The sequence below is a fragment of the Thalassophryne amazonica genome, chromosome 23, assembly GCF_902500255.1.
Source record: "Thalassophryne amazonica chromosome 23, fThaAma1.1, whole genome shotgun sequence".
In the NCBI taxonomy this organism is placed as follows: Eukaryota; Metazoa; Chordata; class Actinopteri; order Batrachoidiformes; family Batrachoididae; genus Thalassophryne; species Thalassophryne amazonica.
Window position 1 is genome coordinate 27,809,297 of NC_047125.1, and position 19,781 is coordinate 27,829,077.

General features: G+C 44.9%; 1 pseudogene; it reads right to left on the reverse strand.

The window, feature by feature from the left end:
- Nucleotides 1-607: 607 nt before the first annotated feature.
- On the reverse strand, nt 608-6,692 carry LOC117505427 (annotated as a pseudogene).
- Between the last annotated feature and the right edge of the window lie 13,089 nt (nt 6,693-19,781).

Here is a 19,781-nt window from a genome sequence, read left to right on the forward strand (position 1 = left end):
CACGGATATTTTCTTATTGCACATAACTGCGTGTGCAACTGTATGACAGCGACTCCTGCGCCACCATACTTTACTTTGACCTGAATCGCCATTTTACTTTGTGTTGACAGCCGTCCTTTAGGTGGATATTTTACTTGATAGAATCCTCTTCACTGTGTTCACAGGTCTCTGCAAGGTGGCATTGTCGCACTTAGCTTCCTGTCTTTCGACCCGTCTTGGCAGCTTGTTATTCTGATCCGTAATTTTATTCCGCATCCTTCCTGCTCTGTAGGTCCTAACTGTTATCTGTGCTGGTACCTGTTGTTGCTTTGAAACTAAACTCTAAATGGGTACCTACACATCATCTGAAAGATCTGTCGATGCACTTGTTCAGTGTTTGTCTGCACACGCTCTCCTTAGCACTACTCTGTCGCCTCACCTTGTTTTCGTCCCAACTCACTTTCATTCTGTAGTCTGGGAGACCAACTCCAACCCCACCCCCATTTACGCTGATAGCATAACCCAAAGCATCTATCACTATCCTTTTCTCTGATGTATCCTTTGTTTTTTTTGGGGGGGTGACTTTTTGGACACTTCCCTGGCTTGTTAAAAGTCTGTTCAGGTGATGCTACACACAGTTCTGGATGTCGGCTTTTCGACTAAGAGAGCAAGAAGGTGACCCGTTTAGCCTCTTCCATTCTGGGTCTGTCCTCCTACCGGCTCCTCGGTCACGACGCAGTTTAGCATCCAAACCCACACGCACATGAATCTCACCATCCATCAGCCTGTCATTCAAGTAGTGTGAGTCTTAAGACGTTGTTTAGAGATGTCTCATGATCACGCATTGTAAGTTTTCTTAAACAGATTAATCTGTTTATTAGGTTTTATTAGGTTTTTTGGAGACTGTTCAATTCCCACTCATGCCAGTTGGATCATTGGGCAAGGTATTTTATTCCAGTTGCCTAGTTTTTCAGAGGAGACTTTCAGCCGACAGGCCTGTGTAGGAGGAGGCACACCTTTTGTATGCTAACGGACCTGCTTCCTTTGTCGTAAAGGGTAGGGAATTATCCCGGTGAAGTAGTCACATTCCTAAACTACTGATAACCTATTATGATGTATTATAGGTTTGATGTTCCAGGTGATTATTTGGTAACTGTTTGACACTTATGTGTTGGTAGTGTCGTTAATTTCTTATCTATCAATCAAGTAGCGTGAGCTCACTGGCGTACCATGGACCGTATGCATGACAACATATGTTGGTTCACCATCACATTGCATGCCAGTCATGGATGCCGCCTATTGGCAAAGAGAAAGGCACAACATTCTTTCTCGTCTGTGAATTTGCTGCATTTTTTCTTGATGTCTGTCTGTTTTATGTATCTCTCGTCATATCAGCTGTCCTGGGTCATTCTGTTCCCTGTCCTTTCCACATTTCCAGTCCACATCAGTCACTCAGATTAGGAAAAGCAGACAACATAATCCTGTGCATGGCTTAAGCAATCAAAGAAAGCCAGTGACCCACATGCCAAGGACGTGCAGACGATCAGTACTACACAAGCTCTGTATGACCTGCACTCCTACAACCCAACATCCATTCTCAGACCATGTCTCCACTGAAATCAAAGTTTACATATGATTTATTTCTAACATTGTACTTCACTCCAGCATAACGTTGGTGCTATCTGCTCAATTAAGCTCACAGCCACCAACTCTACCTGCTCAGAATTAAAGTCCACTCAGACTTTCCTTATGAATTTCCTCACAACTTTACTATATTTAAGCATGATTTCATTGGGGCTCTGACTTCTGCTACCACTCAGCATCCATATTTTTGGGGAATGGGCTCCGCCCCCCCACCTCTTTAATTGGCTGGATTTGAGAGACGCTGCAAAATGAACATGGTACATTATAACAACTTTTGGAATAAATTCCTTTTCTTTAAGCAGCTCAGTGTTCTGGTAGAACAAAAACATCCATATTCATGTAATAGTTGGACAGGTTGTAAACATGTTCTAAAGCAGAGGTCCTCAAATGTTTTCGTCTTGAAATCTAATGCATGTGAGATCTTTATCGATCAGACTGCTGCTGCAGATTATTTGACCTTTGCCCCTTGTTTTCAGTGTTCAGGCCTGATCTCAAAACTAAAAGTCAATGATGACGCCAACAGAGAAAGAATCATTGTACTCACATACAGCTTGTTGTACTTCTTTCCATAATAAGCAATTTTACATGAGCCCATGTTGATCTCTCCAGAAGCTGAAGCTGTCTGACCTGCACCTGAGAAACAAGACAATCCGAGAACATATTTGACAAATAGAGCTGTAAAATCTTAACTCTGCAGCCCAGTCAGGATTTCTGAGGACAAGTTGCAGTAAAGCAAATTTTTCAAATTCTGTCTCCCAAATATAAATCCACTGTGTAATAATGAAGAAAGGGTCTCTTAAAAATATGTTTTTGTTGAAACAACAGTCCCACCACTGTTTGATATTCACCTATGGAAAGTAAAGTGATGCCTCCCGTAAAGACTGGAATGTTTGTAATGAAATAAGTACAGGACAAAGCAAAAAATGTTTGCTTCAGGAGTTTAAATCTGTCACAGGAGTGGCTCAGCTGTATTGGCAAAAAGGGGGGAAGGCATCATGACATCACAACGACATGTTGCTCGTGACACCAGATTTTCTTCTGATGAGGTCGTGACAGCAGAACACAATGAAAACTGCAAACGACAGAAAGAAACACCAGTGGTGGTTCTACACTGAATTACTTCCCGGACGAGACCCCTCAGTGCCCCCCCCCTCCCCCCGAAAAAAACAAAAGTTTGCACAAACTGACAATTTTTTTATTTTATTTTTTATGTTTTAGAAGCTACACTGAAATTGAACTCAAAAGACTGCAGGCTACAATATAACTCTTATACAAAACTTCCAACAACACTGGAGACAAATATGCACCTTAATAAAAGAGCAAATTGTTCCTCCCTGAAAGAGAGATTAATAAAGCATCTAATGACAGACATTTAGCATATTTGGGTGATTCTTAGACTACGGGCACTTATTATGTGCTTTGATCATATTGTATGAAAAACAGAAAAAAGGGGAAATTTCACACTTTTATAGTTATCTTTACAATGAAAGTGTTTTAAGAAATTTGTTCTAGTAGTCTATGATGACTTTTTTACCTTTTTTCAGCATCATTATATGCAAATATTGCCATTTTGTGCTTGTCCCACACCCAGACTTTTGATCTTCAATGATAAAAATGAATGGTAAAGAAACGTTTTTTCTAATGTTTTAAAATATCTCTGAATAAAATATCAGTAAAATAATCAAAACATAATTGGGGTATTCAATGTCATACAACTGTTGTGATTTTTTTAAACAAAATGTAGTTGTCCCACACTATTGCCTTAATTTCCACCACAACACTGTAATGTCCCTTTAAACAGTTTGTATGAAAGATTGTTTGGGTAGTTTCTATGGAGATAAACAGTGACATCAGAGCACATGTATATAGCGCCAAATCACAACAAACAGTTGCCCCAAGGCGCTTTATATTGTAAGGCAATGGTGTGGTGGAAATTACATTTACAAGGCCAGTAGTGCCCGTAGTTAAAGGATCACCCATTTATTCAAATTTGCAATTCATGGAAATGGTAAATGGACTGCATTTATACGAGGTCTGTCCATAAAGTATCGTACCTTTTTATTTTTTTTTTAAACTATATGGATTTGATTCATATGTTTTCACGTCAGACAAGCTTGAACCCTCGTGCGCATGCGTGAGTTTTTCCACGCCTGTTGGTGACGTCATTCGCCTGTGAGCACGCCTTGTGGAAGGAGTGGTCCTGCCCCGTCGTCGGATTTTCATTGTCTGGAAATGGCAGAATGATTTGGGGTTTTTTTCCATCAGAATTTTTTCAGAAGCTGTTTGAGACTGGCACCTGGAAACCATTCGAAAAATTTATCTGGTTTTTGGTGAAAATTTTAACGGGCTTCACAGAGAATAAGGTCTGTTAGTACAGCTTTAAGGACCCCTTTAAGGACGCTCGGCGCACCGCGCTGCGACGACACGGCACAAGCCACCGGACCATTTCTAAACAGATGGCTCTGTGGATACGAGACCGTCATGTGCTCTTTCTCTGGTTATCACAAGAGCTGGACATCAGCCATTTTCCGGCAGATTTCACTTTTAACAAGAGATTTTGTCATGGAAAGCCGTGCGGAGGCTTCGCGCGTCACGACCGATTGCTTTGGAAGCGAGACAAAGGAACACCTCCGTTTCGGCGTGCCAGAGGACAAGTTCAGAAATGCCTATCTCGGCTTTCAATGCTTACCAGTCGAGTGAGTTATAAGAGAAATTGTGGAGAGCTGGGCATGTCTGAACTTGTCCTCTGGCACGCCGAAACGGAGGCGTTCTTTGTCTCGCTCGAACAGCGAAACGGTCATGACGCACAAAGCCTCCACGCGGCTTTCCATGACAAAATCTCTTGTTAAAAGTGAAATCTGCCAGAAAACGGTTGATGTCCAGCTCTTGTGATAACCAGAGAAAGTGCACACGACGGTCCGGCTCCACAGAGCCATCCATTTAGAAATGATCCAGTGGTTTGTGCCTGTCGTTGCGGCTCGGAGCACGGCGCGCCGAGCGCCATTGTGGGCTGTCCTTAAAGCTGTAGTAATAGTCCTTATTCTCTGTGAAGCCCGTAAAATTTTCACCGAAAGCCAGATAAATTTTTCGAATGGTTTCCAGGTGCCAGTCTCTAACAGCTTCTGAAAAAATTCTGATTGTTATGTGTCAGACGTGGTCGGAGCACCGACCCAGCGTTTGACAGGACCCAGCATAAAATAAGCAGAGCACGGTTCAAAAGGTAACAGAATTTAATAAACATAATAGTGAGTGGAGTGATAAACAACCCAAAAAGTCCGCGGTCTGGTGAGGTGGAAACACGGCGCGCTCTCAGCAGTGCAAATGGTCCGGAGCCACAGCAGTTCGGACCCAGGGACACCGCCGACACCCCCCAGGCGGCCGCGACAAACCGAGTCTGCGAAGGAAGAAATCATGAGGTGAGTCCAACACTCTCCACACAGAGAGACACAGCTCAAAGGTGCACACAATCAGCAAACACTTCCTGGCTTTAATATAACTCAGCTTCTCACCCTGCAGGCACGGAACAACTCAGTTCAAATCTCCACTGCAGCAGAAGCTGATTAGGCGATTAACATAGCGTAACAGCTCAATATAACAAGGTGTGAGGGACACCAAATCCACTGTCATTACTTCATGAAAGTCACCAAAACCAAATTACCTCAGGAAGTGTGCTGAAGAGCGTGAGACCTCACCCAATCCTCCTTCACAGACTGTGGCGTCAAACCTGGAGGGGTCTCTGCATCCGTAATGGTGAGATTGTTCTCCTGACGTGGATCTCACACGTCTGCTCACAAGGTCGAGTCTCTGGCAATCATGGTTTAAATGCAGCAATCTCTGATCAAGACAGAATACACCACAGCTGTGAGCCCTGATGACCTGCACGTGAAAACAAGCCTCAGGTGTTCAGGGTGAGGTCCTAATGCTCAGCCACTCAGTCCTGAATGCATACCACCTGGTGGGAGAAACAGAAAACAAAAAGCCAGCTAAACACCCCAGCACATAACAGTACCCCACCCTCACGGGAAGCCTCCTGGCGACCACACGAACCTGGGCCAGAATAAAAAACACCCCCCTCCAGGGACCATGGCTGGAATGGTGGCTGGGAGCAAAAAACACCTCCTGCAGCTTTAGTGTCAGCTCTATATGCTGGCGATCCAGCTGGGAAAGGCCTGTCTCCAGGAGCTGAGCATTTCTGCGCTCTGAAGACAGCTCCGTCATCAACTGCTCAACCTACAATGTTATTCTCTTCATACAGTCATTGATCATCTCAATGTTGAACCTCTCTAGTTCTTCCTCCAGCTGGATAATGCAAGCTTCCAGCCGCCTCCTCTCCTCTGCCAACAGGGAACTTCGTGTTGAGACTATCCATCCCATCTTGGAGCTTATCTTTTCTCACCCTGAGCCTGTCTGCAGTAGACTGCTCCTCCTGGGTGTGTAGCATGTCTCCCTCCATGGCTTTAAGCTTCTTATCACTGTCTCTAGTATCATTAACTGCTTCATCCCTGGACATTTGCAGCTCTTCCAGTCCTCTTATCTGATCTTTCAGTCGGGCCTGCAGTTTCTTCAGCTGCTATAAGACATTATCGCGATTTTCATTAGCATCTTCAAGAAGGCCTTCAAGCCCTCCCAGATCCAGCTCCCATGTCTTCTTGGCAGAGTGGGCCTGGGAACATTGCCTGCATTCATCCTCCAGCTCCTCCAGCTGAATCTTCATCTCCTCCAGTTGCTGCTCCATGGCACGCTTGGACCTCTCCAAACTGTGAACTCTTTCCAAAGTCATCCATCTCAGTCTTGAGCACTTTGTTAAACCGGTCAAGTTCACCTTTCAGGTCTATAAGAGACTTCAACTCCCCTGCCAGGGTCAAGACTTTTGTCTCCTTCTCCCTGGCCTCCGCTTCGGCATGATAATGCTCCTCTGCACATCGAGTAGCAATGCGTTTCTCTTTGGCCCGCATCTGGTCAAACTTCCTTTGCTTCCCCTTCAGATTGGAGACGATCTGCCGAAGGTGGTCCTGGTCCACCATGAGGTCATCCGACTCTTGCTGCAAACGGATTTCTGTCTTATCCAGTTTGTCCATAGGCTGAACTCTTCTACTCCAGCTGCCGCTGAACACCGTCAAAACTCCCATTGGACTCACTTGAGGCCCTCTTCAGCCCCCTCTACTGACAAGGCGTCCTATCCTGCCTTTGTCTTCCTTTCAGCCAGCTGAGTCTAGAGAGTAGAAACTGGTTTCTCCACAGTCTTCTTGCTCTCTTCCTCTTCGTTCAGCATCTCCCCTCATCCTCCATCTGCCCTAGGCGGATGGAGAAGGAAGGTGTCCCATGGATTTCCTCTTGGAGCAGCTCCTGAGTATCCTGCAGCTGACACTCCAGTGCCGAGATGTCTCTTGTTGAATTTGATGATCCTGCCTTCTGCTTCAGTTAGCAGACCTGTTAGAGTCTCCACCTCTGACTGCATCTTTGCATTCGTTTCTGTCAACTCTTGCTTCTGTCGTTCACTTTGCTCAATCTTGGCCAGGAGTTCTTGAACCTGTGCATTCAGCCATCTTTCGACTATGTTTTAGAGCAGGGGTAGGCAACCTGTTCCAGAAAGAGCCATGAGGGTGCAGGTTTTCTTTGCAGCCACTGACTCCACCAGGTGATTTCACTGATTAACTGATTCCATCTGCTCAAAGTGATATTAATCAGTAAAATCACCTGGTGGAGTCAGCGGCTGCAAAGAAAACCTGCACCCTCATGTCTCTTTCTGGAACAGGTTGCCTACCCCTGTTTTAGAGTCTGCTTAGTCATAAAACAAAAAGAAAAAAACCCAATAACCCCCCCAGGGAACACCACAACCAAACCCCAGGGGTGCAAACTGGGAGGAAATAAAAAACAAACAAACAACCATACCAACACCCCCCCCCCCCCTCCCCAGAGGACCGCCCCACCAAACCCTGGGAAGAGGAGAAAAGAAAAAACAAAACCCAAACTCAAGCTTGCAAAAAAAAAGAAAAATCTAACACCCCCCCTCCCCCGGACGACATGTAGGGACCAACACCCCCCAGAGGACATCCCGCCAGTTCCAGGAGTAATAACCACAGCCGAGGTCCCTCTGGGATCCACAGTCACCCACGGGGGCTCCTAGCACCTCCCAGAGGACCGTTCCATCAAACCCCAGGAGACACCCCCCCATGACTAACAACAGACCCAACCCCGGCCGTCTACGGCTAGATGGACCCACGGTCATTTCCCCCCCAGAGGACACCACAGTCACACCCTGAGGGCGGAAACTGGGGGAAAAAAAAACAAACAAACAAAACAACAACCCCACCCCCTCAGCGCAGGGGAAACTAGAAGTACGTCCAGTGTCACCAACCATGACCATACCCCAAAAGTCAACCAGGAGGAGTGGAACAGTGGTAATGGCGTACGGCACAAGATGGTGCCACCCCTCCGACTTTTAAACCAGCCACCAGCTGCGGGTATATTCCACTGCCCCAAATCTCAGCTACGCCGATGGCGTACGGCTCAAAGGCGCGCTGAAGCCGGAGGTGGAACAGGGAAGTAACGAAAGACACCCCTAAACCCCCCCCACCCGGGTGCAGAGGTTACCTGGGAAACGCCCAGCATAACCAACCTGCACCACCCCCTGCAACGCCAATGGCAAATGGCACAGAGGCGCGCCAAGGCTGGAGGTTGTAAAGGGAATTAAAAAAAAAATACCCCAAACCCCCCCCCCCCCTCTCGGGTGCAGAGGTTACCTGGGAAATGCCCAGCATAACCGAACTGCACCACCCCAGCAACACCGACAACGTACGGCTCACACGGCTGGAGCCAGAGGAGAAGAGAGGGAACAACAAAAACAAAAAAAAAAACAGAAAAAGAAAAAACAACCCAATTACCCCCCCCCCCATCACCCCCCAGAGGACCGTCCCATCAAACCCTGGGAGGTGAAACCAAAAGAAATAAAAAAGAAAGACCAACAGACAAACAAAGTCACCTGGGTCAAACTATGCTCCAGACAGCCTGCATTTTCAACTCCAGACCACAGACAGTGCTTTAAACCCACAAAAACAACAAATTAACCCCTGATAAAAAACACCTCATACTAAAACAAGAAACAGATAATAGACCAATAAAAAAAACTAACATTGGCCTACATCGTCAAGTGCAATGAATGGAAAAACATTGTGTTTTCCATCCTTTGAACCTGAACAGTAATGTGACTCTGTCACCAACAGAGGGAGCCAAAGTGCCAAATAAGAAAATCCCCGTGGTAACAGAGTAAAAACCAATTCACACTGCTGTAAACGACAGCAGGTTATACCAAACAGCTTAAAGTGCAAACTAAATACCACCGGGGCTGCTACAACAGGCGTGGGAGCCAGCTGCACAGGAGGAGACGGGGCTACAGTCGTAACAGCGGGGTGCGACGCGACCCAAGCCTTAAACTCCGCCATGCGCGCACCAACGCGCACAACCCGGGCAGAGAGCACCTGCAACTGATCCCGGATCAACTCCAACATCTGCTGCAGCCTTCCCGGCAAAAATACCGTCTCTGCTTCCGCTCGTCCATTGTTAAATGGCCAGAGACTACTGTTATGAGTCAGACGCGGTCGGAGCACCGACCCAGCGCTTGACAGGACCCAGCATAAAATAAGCAGAGCACGGTTCAAAAGGTAACAGAATTTAATAAACATAATAGTGAGTGGAGTGATAAACAACCCAAAAAGTCCGCGGTCTGGTGAGGTGGAAACACGGCGCACTCTCAGCAGCGCAAACGGTCCGGAGCCACAGCAGTTCGGACCCAGGGACCCCGCCGACACCCCCCAGGCGGCCGCGACAAACCGAGTCTGCGAAGGAAGAAATCATGAGGTGAGTCCAACACTCTCCACACAGAGAGACACAGCTCAAAGGTGCACACAATCAGCAAACACTTCCTGGCTTTAATATAACTCAGCTTCTCACCCTGCAGGCAAGGAACAACTCAGTTCAAATCTCCACTGCAGCAGAAGCTGATTAGGCGATTAGCATAGCGTAACAGCTCAATATAACAAGGTGTGAGGGACACCAAATCCACTGTCATTACTTCATGAAAGTCACCAAAACCAAATTACCTCAGGAAGTGTGCTGAAGAGCGTGAGACCTCACCCAATCCTCCTTCACAGACTGTGGCGTCAAACCTGGAGCGGTCTCTGCATCCGTAATGGTGAGATTGTTCTCCTGACGTCGATCTCACACGTCTGCTCACAAGGTCGAGTCTCTGGCAATCACACACTGTGCATTCAAGGTTTAAATGCAGCAAGCTCTGATCAAGACAGATACACCACAGCTGTGAGCCCTGATGACCTGCACGTGAAAACAAGCCTCAGGTGTTCAGGGTGAGGTCCTAATGCTCAGCCACTCAGTCCTGAATGCATACCACCTGGTGAGAGAAACAGAAAACAAAAAGCCAGCCAAACACCCCAGCACATAACACTGATGGAAAAAACCCAAAATCATTCCGCCATTTCCAGACAATGAAAATCCGACGAGGGGGTGGGACCACTCCTTCCACAAGGCGTGCTCACAGGCGAATGACGTCACTGACAGGCGTGGAAAAACTCACGCATGCGCACGAGGGTTCAAGTTTGTCTGACGTGAAAACATGAATCAAATCCATATAGTTTAAAAATAAAATAAAAAGGTACAATACTTTATGGACAGACCTCGTATAGTGGTTTTCCATCTGCATCAGACACTCAAAGCGCCTTACAATAATGCGTCACATTCACCCCGATGTCAGGGTGCTGCCATACAAGGTGCTCAATACACACCAGGAGCAACTATAGTGCAGCAGATAAGAGAATATTTAGAGGGGAATCCTGCAAATGGTGATTAAAAGCATCCAATTCGACAGAAATACTCCTCAGACAATCCTCTTTTGGAAGAAAATGATTGGCCACTCGAATTTTCAGTTGGCGTTCAGGTAGGTCAGTTGAAGAATTACACAGGAGTCAAAATTAAAAGGTGCTCTAATCATATTGAAATTTATGTCACATTACTTGTCTGATCATAAAGATTCCAAAAAGGTATGGTTTGGACTGTCTGTAACTGAATTCTATGGAGTTATGGGATAAAAACAGCAAGAATGATGACAAAGGTCAGTGTTGGTTTGTACAGGGGTCAAAAGTTAAAGTTGCTCCAATTTTGGTCAAAAGTGACGCAAATTACTAGTTAACAAAGTTTTAAAAAGGAATAGTTTGGACCATGTATCATCCTTACTTATCACGTTACGGGGCAACACGTCACGTCATAGAATCCAATAGCCGTATACCTTGTTTGACCTTTACTTAGAAGACCAAGCATTCAACATTAATCCGTTTATTAATCTTATTAGCTCAACCAATAATTTGCATCACTTTTTACCAAAATTGGAGCAACTTTTAACTTTTTACCCCTGTACAAAATGAAACTGATCTTTGTCACCATTCTTGCTGTTTTTAATCCCGTAACTCCATAGAATTCAGTCACAGACCATCCAAACCATACCTTTTTGGAATCTTTATGATGAGGCAAATAATGTGGAATATTTTTCAATATGATTGGAACATCTTTTAATTTTGACCTCTGTGTAATTCTTCAATTGACCCCTATCTGACCCCCGATTGAAAAGTCAAGTGGCCAGTCGGTTTTTCAAAAGAGGATTGTCTGAGGAGTATTTCTGCCGAATTTGATGCTTTTATCACCATTTACATGATTCTTTCAGTTATCTGCTGCACTACTAGGAGATTAAGGACCTTGCCCAAGGGCCCTTAGTGATTTTCTAGTCAGGTTGGGATTTGAACCAAGGATACTCTGGTCTCAAGCCCAACACTTAATCACAAGACCATCACCTCCCCAGATGATCAACATGGAAAATAAACCCAGGTCATGAAACAATAAACTAAAAATTAAGTGCCATTCCTGCAAGAGCACACGTGGAACTATATGCACAGAAAAACATAAAAAGACAAAAGCCACTGCAATAATTCTCAAGACAAAAACATCAGAAGACGACTAAAATAATTCCAATACAAAAATCATAAGAGATACAAAAAACATGAGCAAATAAAAGCACACTGAAGAAAACACAAACACCACCTGCTGTGTTCCCAGCTGGACCCTGTGCTTTGTTCTACTGGACACTGCGCTTTCTGCTCTGGACACTGTGTGTATAAAATAATTATTTTGTAGTGGATTAATCATTTTTTCTCAGAGTTGACTGTTGAAAACGCCTCTAATCACTTCCAGAATCACAGAGGATGTGATGGAGATTTTGAACTTTGCTAAATTTTCGTTGCGCACTTGCGCTAAGCTGCGCACAGTTTACAACGAGTTTGAGACGAGTTTACTCTCTTGCACGGCAGAGTGCATGCAAGTGCGCGGCTCAAAGTCGTGCAAGAGTCAGGTTAACTATGAGAACGATAGGGTGCAGCAGCAATCCAGGAACTAAAAGGTAAGCACTAAAACAGTACCATGTAACCCAGGACATGAAGATCTAAAGCTCTCGTTCTACCACTCATTCCCCCACACACCCGCTCACATGCATTCTTACACACTCAATCATAACACACGTCTCAGTACTCACAGGACCAGATTCCACCATACATTAGCATCACATGCACGCGCACATAGGTGCACCGCAAGAGGGCACTGGATGAGGAAGCATGCCCCTGCAAGATCAGCAAAGGTCGTGCAACCACGCACGCACACACACCTAAAAGAGGCATGCACACTCACATGCATTCTCACGCACTGCTTCACAACACGCACATACGCACACAGGAGGGGAGAGGCATACGCGCTCACACACATCCACAAGACAGGAGCGGAAGAACAGGACCTATTACCACCCCAAAAACAGCGACAACACAAACCCCAACAAAATGTGATTGTTTTTCTCCAGTTAAACCAGTTAAATATGAAGATGAGCCTATGGGTCCTAGAAGAATCATTACGGATAACTCACACTGGTTCTGAGTTGCGTGTTCTGCTGGTAACAGTAATAAACAGTTTCTAGAGAATGTTTAGCTGATACTTGCATTTTGTGCATATAGGAGGTACATGAAGTTTCTTTTAAACTGCACTAACATGCGTTTAGCCTGCGCTTGCGCTACAACCCTGTGCATTGTTCATATGAGTCAGACATGAGAAGATTGTACCCCCGTCAGACCACTGAAAGTCCCCTCTGAAAATCTGTGTCTGGCACCAGGACTGGTTATGAGCAAGTCTTTAGCCACCCAGAAAACTACAATTGGTGAAGAATAAGATCTTAACTGCTGGTATTTCCTGTACTAATCAACTTAAAACTACAGACCTTCAGGATGAACCAGTACTTGACACTGATGGTTCAACTCTTGTCATTGCCATGGGAAAGCCAAAGGCTGAAAGGACTTTTGCAGAACCTGAACATGTCTACAAAGTGGAAAACCTGTTCCGCTGTGGCACCAGCGCATGCTCTTGGACCTGAACTGACCATAAATATAATCTGCTCCTGATCTGGATCTGGTGGATTGTGTCAGTAGCGGTCTAGTATAGTATGTTTTGAAACTAAATGATCTTGTGGGTGGAGATTATAAAGTGGTCTTGTTCATGCGTCTTTGCTGCAGAGTTTTATCTTTTTACCTGTTTTCAGCAGGCTGAGGGCAGCCAGGAACATCAGCAGGTACAGCATGGCAGAGGAAGTCAGTCACCAGGAACAAAGCTGGAACAGAGACAGTTGGACAGGACTGACTTGGTTTGGTCACTTATTTGAGGTCTCCATATTGGTCCACCACCTCAGAAGATGTTACTTGATTTGATGTTAAATTTGAAACCACGTCTCCAAGTTATTTATCTGAGATCAATCCTGTCCTCCTTCACCATTAACTGGAAATAAGTGGATTCAGAAAATGGATGGATGGATCAATGGCTGATGGAACATCTTACAAAGGAGATGTAGTAAACTTACCGACTGGTGGAAATGATGCCGTTCTGCTCCTCTGGATCCAAAATCTTCCAATGTCTGCTTGTGTGTCTTAGTGGTGAATATTCTGCTCTCTCTTCCTTTCACCCTCTCTGATTTATAGTCTCTGCTGTCGAAACTGGACTAACCTGATATGGGACTCCAATAAAACCTCTGAGCCAAAACACCTCAGGACATGGCAAGTTCATAGTCATGGAAGAATTTGACGTTAACAAATAAATGGACTGCATTTATATAGCGCTTTTCCATCTGCATCAGATGCTCAAAGCGCTTTACAATTATGCCTAACATTCACCCCGATGTCAGGGTGCTGCCGTACAAGGTGCTCACTACACACCGGGAGCAATAGGGGATTAAAGGCCAGTCAGGCGGGGATTTGAACCCATGATCTTCTGGACTCAAGCCCAACACCTTAACCACTAGACCATCACCTCCCCAAGCTTGAAATGACTCGTCTTGGCTTAGGTTCCTTAATTATGAGTTTTCTTCATTCCTGGGCAATTACTTTGTTTCCTTGATGGTAATGTATTTCTACTATCCCTATATACAACCCTTCTAATGAAGTTGGTACCTTTCAGCATTGATGCTGCCATCACAGATGTGTAAGTTGCCCATGCCACGTGCACTAACACACCCCCATACCATCACAGATGCTGGCTTTTGAACTTTGCGCTGGTAACAATCTGGATGGTCTTTTTCCTCTTTTATCTGCAGGACACGCCGTCCATGACTTCCAAAAACAATTTGAAATGTGGACTCATCAGACCACAGCACACTTTTCCACTTTGAGTCTGTCCATTTCAAATGAGCTCAGGCCCACAGAAGGTGAAGGTGGCGGCATTTCTGGATGTTGTTGATGTATGCTTTGCATCTTAGACTTTAACTTGCACTTGTAGATGTAGCGACGAACTGTGTTAACTGACAATGGCTTTCTGAAGTGTTCCTGAGCCCACGCAGTAAGATCCTTTACACAATGCAGTGCCACCTGAGAGACTGAAGGTCACGGGCATTCAATGTTGGTTTTCGGCCTTGCCGCTTAGGTGCTGAAAGTTCTCCAGATTCTCTGAATCTTCTGATTGTATTATGGACTGTAGATGATGGAATCCCTAAATTCCTTGTAATTGAACATTGAGAAACATTGTTCTTAAACAGTTGGAACTATTTTTTTCACGCAGTTGTTCACAAGGTGGTGATCCTCACCCCATCTTTGCTTGTTAACGGCTGACCCTTTTGGGGATGGTCCTTTTATACCCAATCATGACACTCACCTGTTTCCAAACAGGTGTTCTTTGAGCATTCATCAACTTTCCCAGTCTTTTGTTGCCCCGTCCCAACTTTTTTGAAACGTGTTCCAGGCACCCATTTCAAAATGAGCAAATATTTGCACAATAACAACAAAGTCTATCAGTTTGAACATTAAATATCTTGTCTTTGTGGTGTATTCAATTGAATATAGGTTGAAGAGAATTTGCAAATCATTGTTGTGTTCTGTTTTTATTTACATTATATGCAACATCCCAACTTCATGGAATTGGGGTTGAACCTAAAACTCGCTTTTAAAAAATGGATTATAAGCAGGATTATATCAAATTGGATGATGTGAAACATCGATATCACATAACTATCTCCACTGTGGACAGTCTTTTCTTCTGTCGTCTCAAAGCTCAACAGCATCACAACAGCTTGGAATTGGGTCTTACTGTGAAGTAATTTGCCAGAGATGAACTGCAATTTTATTTTTTGATTTTTATTTATTACATTTTTTGGGAGGAGGGGGGTGCTGGGGGAGAAAACATTTTTCCTACTTGATTAAATATAAGCAAATCAAATGGGTTTGGTGAATTAGATTCACTCTGAAAAAGTGCTGACAAAATACAACTGTGACTGACCACTTATATTTGAACAACCTGACAATGTATTTTCTATCAGTTTTAATTAAGTCACATGCACAAAGTTAATAATTATGATGCTTCTAAACTGATATCCGTTACGCATCCCTTACGGGTTTTTCCCAGTGAGAACTGGTGTTCCTCAGGGATGTGTTCTGGCTACAGCACTGTTCAGTGCTTGCATGGACTGGGTGTTGGGTTGGGTTATGGAACCAGCCACTTTGGTGGATTTGTTGGTGTGGAAAGGTTTACCAACGCTGATTTTGCAGATGATGCTGTGATGTTTGTGGAATCAGTGAATACCCTTATTGCAGCTCTTGAGTAGGTGAGTGAGGAATATGAGTGTCTCGTTTTGCGATTGACCTGGATGAAGACTAACATCCAGGCTTTCCACCTCCTGAAATCTGCCATCAGAAGTGTATCTGCATGTGGAGAAAGTGTTGAACTTGGAGATGTTCACTCATCTTGCCAGTACCATTCATATCTCTGGGTCCTCAGCCTTTGAGATCGAGACACACAAATGGGACGAGTTATGGAGTCGGAACACCACTGGACTGAAGTCAACAGAAATTATCAACAGAGATGAGCGATCCCTGACAGCAGACATGAAATTAGTTTATGTTCTTCAACATCAGAGTCCTGCTGTCCTGGAACAAGTTGGTGGCATGTTGTTGACCAGATTTCAGTTGATGGCTTTAAAAATGTTATCAATTCGACCATGCTAGATGTAGGAGTAACCAAGGACCATCATCCACCTCGCCCCTCACAGCAGGGGTTCCTGTTGCCTCTGAAATTCAGGTAAATTTAGGAAATCAATCAAACTACCAAAAAGCAGTTAAAACCCAATAAAATGGCAATGAACATTTCCAGAACATGACATGATACAATGGTATCGTAGTACAGCTTTAAAATACTGAGTTCATTTCAGCAGCAACTTTACTGTGTTGGATGAAGACCAACAGCAGCTGACTGTGGAATGAAACCAACCAGGAAAAGAACTGAAAATGTTTGAAGCGTTGACTGAAGTGTGCTTGTGTCTCCAGTGAGATAAAAAGGAGAGGCTGTAAAAAAATAATGATGCACATGTTGTCGTGGTGCCATTGGATTTGCTCTGCTCTCTTTCCCCTCCCTTTCTGTTTTCTCCAAGGTGCTGCATCGCTGAGCTAATTAACACACCTGTCATCAGTCAACTCACCTGCTCATAAACCTTGGTTCAGTCACTGCACCCTACGCCAGAAAATCTTTGTTCATTCCATGCGTTCCAGCCTTCTGTCAGATGCGTGCGCGGCCCACCCATAGTTGTGTGCTGCCACTTCAGCCATTCTGGTCCAGTCGGTGTCTCCTGCCTCCAATGTCTCACTGCACATTTCCAAATTCCAGAAGTTGTTCCGAGGTCACTGTCAAGTCATTCTCAAGTCATCAATCTGCAAATCCCAAGTCAAGTCTCAAATCATCTTGCAAACAACTGGTGATGATTATGGCTTGAGACTTGACTTTGGACTTGCTAGAATTTGGCAGAGGTGGCACAAAGTCACCATCAAGTCACTTGAGACTTGACTTGGGACTTGCTGATTCATGGCATTTATTTATTTATTTTTTTACAAATGGAAAAATTACATTTAAAAATACACATCTATTTATAAAAACCAACACACGAGTTACAAATCGGAAATTTGTGTTTGTGGATTGCAAAACCCGTGTGCAAATCCAGGACTATGAGGTCTGTTAGAAAAGTATCAGAGCTTTTTATTTTTTGCAAAAACCATGTTATGTGTCGGACGCAGCCGGGAGAACCGACCAGCGTTTGAAGGACCCAGTATGAAATAAGCAGAGCACGGTACAAAGGATAACTAAATTTAATTACATAACAGTGATGTGGAAAAACATAACAAATGAGTGCGCGGACTGGCGAGGTGGTGAAACGGTGCACTCCCAGCTGCACAAACGGTCCGGAGCCAGAAACTGTTCGGACCCAAGGACCCCGCCGACACCCCCCAGGTGGCCGCGACAAACCGAGTCTGTGAAAGAAGAAATCATCATGTGAGTCCACACTCCACACACAGAGAGACCGCTCAAAGGTGTACATAAACAGCAAACACTTCCTGGCTTAATCACTAATCAGCTTCCCATCCTGCAGGCATGGAACACCCAGTTCACAAACTCCAACTGCAGTGGAAGCTGATTAAACGACTAACATAACAGCTCAATATAATAAGGTGTGAGGGACACCACATTTACTGACTGTACAAATGTTAGTCACAAAACCTAACGTACCTCAGGAAGTGTGCTGACGAGCGTGAGACCTCACCCCCTCCTCTTTCACAGACCATGCATCAAACCTGGACGTTCTCTGCATCCACTGATGATGAGATGGCTCTCGAGACGACGATCTCACCCGTCTGGTCACAAGGTCGGGTCTCTGGCAAATACACACTGTGTACTCCAGACTTAAATGCCACCATGCTCCAATCCGTGTAGATGCACCACAGCTGTGAGTCCTGACGAGCTGCACATGATCAGCCTCAGGTGATCAGGGTGAGGTCCTGATAACTCAGCCACACAGCCACTCAGTCCTAAACGCGTGCCACCTGAAAGGAAAACCAAAAGACAGAAACAGAAGACAAACAAAAGCCAGCCAGGCACGCCAACCACAACAAACCATATGGATTTGAATCACGTGTGATTGCATCAGCCAAGCTTGAACCTTCGTGCGTATGCGTGAGTTTTTTCACGCCTGTCGGTTGCGTCATTCGCCTGTGAGCAGGCTTTGTGTGAGCAGTGGTCCACCCCTCTCGTCGGATTTTTATTGCGAATAAATGTCTGAACGATTTGGAGCTTTGCTGCATCAAATTTTTCCAGAAACTGTGAGAGACCTCCAGGAGGACATCATTCAGAAAATTCAGATGGCTTTCAGTGACAATTTTATGGGGATTACACAGATTAAGGAGTGCTCCAGCCCATTTAAAGACCGCCCACAGCGTCTGAGAGCGCGGCGCATTCCGAGCGCCGATCGACAGGCTGAAACCCCGCTGAAACAACCAGATCATTTCCAACGTGAAGGCTTTGTTGATCTGGGACGTCGTCTGAATTCCACAAAAAAGGCAGAAGGTGTGGACATCAGCACTTTTTCTGCACATTTCTCTGTTACAGGAGTTTTTTTATAATGGAAAGAGGAGCAGAGGAATGCACCACCATGCCGCTCATGGCGCGGCACAAAACCACCTCTGTGTTGGTCTCACAGGACGGCTTTCAGATGGATTTCAGATGGCTTTCAGTGGCTTTTCAGTCGTGTGACTATCCGGGAAATTGTGCATGAGCTGGACATGCCTCAACATGTCCTATGAGGCTTCATCATGGCGTTGCTTTGTGCCATTCGGAAACGTCCTGATGTGCGGAATTCCATTCGCACGTCTGTCTCAATGTGCTGAAAAAGTGCTGATGTCCACGTCTTCCGCAATTTCTGTGCTAGTCAGATGACGTCCCGGATCAACACAGCGTCCAGTTTAGAAATGAACGGCACATTCCACTGTTACAGGAGTTTTGTCATGGAAAGAGGAGCCAAATACCAAATACCACAAGTAAGGCTGCAACCACTTCATATCATGTCAGCCGGGTTCTGGCAAAAGGAAAGAAATCTTTCAAAGATGGTGAGATTGTGAAAGAAGCATTCATGGAAGCTGCAGATGTGCTCTTTGCCGATTTTAAAAATCAAAAGGAGATTGTGTCTGCTATTCAGGATGTGCAGCTCTCAAGAAATTCTGTTACACAACAATGCGAGGGAATGGCGGAGGATATTGAACAGCAAATGAGGAATGGTATTAAGGCATGTGAGTGTTTTTCTCTGCAATTCGATGAATCCACTAATGCTGTGGACGTACGTGGCTCAGTTATGTTTTCATTAGAATGGTTTTTGACAACATGAAAGTAAAGGAAGAGCTGCTGACCATTTTGCCTTTGAAAGGGCACACGAGAGGCACAGATATTTTTCAAGTTTTCATGGAATTTGTTAATAAGAGCCAGCTGCCCCTCTTCAAACTCATTTCCATTACCACGGATGAGGCTCCAGTGATGGTTGGACGTACTGCTGGGTTCATCACATTGTGCAAACAGTGTGAATCTTTCCCAGACAATTGAAAGGATGTTTGGGGATGATGAAATCATTTTTCAAGATGATAATGCATCTTGCCATAGAGCAAAAACTGCAAAAACATTCCTTGCAAAAAGACACATAGGGTCAATGTCATGGCATAGGGTCAATGTCAATGAGCAGATCTGATTTGATGCAGATGTTAATTTGGGGG